This window comes from Lathyrus oleraceus, chromosome 4, assembly GCF_024323335.1.
Source record: "Lathyrus oleraceus cultivar Zhongwan6 chromosome 4, CAAS_Psat_ZW6_1.0, whole genome shotgun sequence".
NCBI lineage: Eukaryota > Viridiplantae > Streptophyta > Magnoliopsida > Fabales > Fabaceae > Lathyrus > Lathyrus oleraceus.
Genome location: NC_066582.1, coordinates 214,336,312 through 214,338,564, shown reverse-complemented (window position 1 = coordinate 214,338,564; position 2,253 = coordinate 214,336,312).

Below are 2,253 nucleotides of genomic sequence, written 5' to 3'. Positions count from 1 at the left end.
TAAATAAAGTCTAATTAATCCTAAAGCGCTCTCGTTATGTTTAGGATTAATGCCTAGTTTCAGCTATCCAATTAAAATCTCAATCTCTCGTTCTTATTGACCGAAACCTTTGTTTGCTTTGTACTCTCGTACGAAAAACAGTTTCGAATTTAAAACAAGAAACTAAAACCGGAATATAATATTTTATAAAAGCCAACACCAATTATTTACGAATCCCGTCATTTCAACGGTCTTTAGATACCTATACATATTGGTTTAGCCGGACATGGATCCGGGAGCAGACATGATATTCAGATAATTAAGCATACAGTAAGGCATAAGTAATTAAAATGGCAATTGAAATAAAACCTCGAATAAAAATTGAGAACTTGGAATGAATACTGATTCTTCAAATTAAATAATGTCGGCACACTTTAGCAATCGAGTACACCGTTACAATCAAATTCAATTTCTTAAACAATAATTGCAATAGTCCCTGATGTGGAGAATCTATTGCTTTTACAAGGTAGGAATCTGCCTAAGAAAATCTAACAACAAGAATCTGACTAGAAAAATGCACCCCTTGGCCTTGAAGACCAAGTCTATATATATACTCCCCACCCCTCCTTAAAAATAGACTTGAATATCTACTAGTGGGGAGCGGTTTGTTGAACGAGCAAAAAACCAAACGTGGAGAAAATTATGGAGAGAAACAAGGAAGACTGGGTTGGTGGCGGCTGCCACAACCCTAATTTGATATATGTGGCGGGTGCCACTTTCCTTTGTGGTGGGTGCCACATTCTCCTAATGTGATGGGTGCCACCCTTCTTAATTCCTTGTGATGGGCGCCACTCTTCCATGTGGTGGGCGCCACCTTCTTTAGATGTGGTGGGCGCCACACATTTCTTCATTTTTGCTCCATTTTCTTCCCTTTTTCTTTCCTTTTTGTTATTTTCCCTTTTTCTTGCCTAGACATCTCTTATTCGATAAATACCTGAAATAAACATAAAATACGGCATAATACAATGGAAAATCAAGTAAAAAGCAATGCATGTTAAGTCAAATTTACGATACATTTTTGCGTTATCAAACTCCCTCATACTTAAACCTTTGCTTGTCCTCAAGCAAATGCTACGTACATGAATAAAAGAGTTTTGTAAAATTTTGCAGCATACAGTATCAAGACTAGTGAAAAACACAGTTGCATTCGGATACTCATTCTAGCCTACAAACTCTACTTTAGTCAGAAATTGCATCAACCGATACTAACTTCCACACTAAGGGTATCGTTGGAACACATAATCGCAATCGGGCAACCATAAGTCTCCCTCCTATACAAACCAATCTGAATCATGTCATCATGCCTTAACCTACCTTATTAATCCTTCTTTTTATCCTTTTTCATTCTAGTGCAATCACATTAAGCCCATTATCCTTTCACATTCATAGCAAGATAATCTATTAGTGACTATGATCTCATCATTATTTCTTTCTTTCTTTTTCGCACTTTGGCTCAAATAACATTTAAAGATGGTTATACTGTTGGGTTAAATGACCGGATGAGGGTCACCTAACTTAGAAGGAACAACATTTTTCATACATTTTATCAATCTTTTTCTCTTTTAAGCCTGAGATCATACACTTATTTGCATCAACTTCTTGCGTAGTGTGTGCTTAGGATGGTGTTGACTACTAGATAAACTACTTAAGGAATATTAAAGGGTGGAATTTAAGGCTACGACATGACAAGTACTCAAATCGATCTTATACTTGGGAGATTTAAGGTGTTAAAACGATACCGATCTTGTAAAGTTTTTCCAAATCTCTACAATTCAACCTAAGTTTTATTTATAATTTAGAATTTCCAAAAGATGTACTGTGTTTCTAAGTCAAGATTTTTGCAAAATTTTGGTATCGCTTAAGCAAATGGGAGAATCGGTAAACAACGGAAACCACACATAAAGACTCGACAGTGCAATGATATTTGACTCAACTAACACTTAACCATTTAGCAAATAAAATAACAAAAGGAAATAACAATAATTTAAATCTACCTAGAAAGCGATAAATAAAAACGGTAAAGCTTCCTCCCCCATACTTAAACCGAGCATTGTCCCCAATGCAACGACGTAAGATAGGAAAGAAAGGTAGAACCTGGGTAGCCTGCTACTGGCACCTTCTGCCACGCGTTCGTCCACGTCTATCATTTCCAGGATGGTGAGGTGGCGTACCCACATAAGAGGCATATTCTTGTAGATCTTCCACACGCACTGT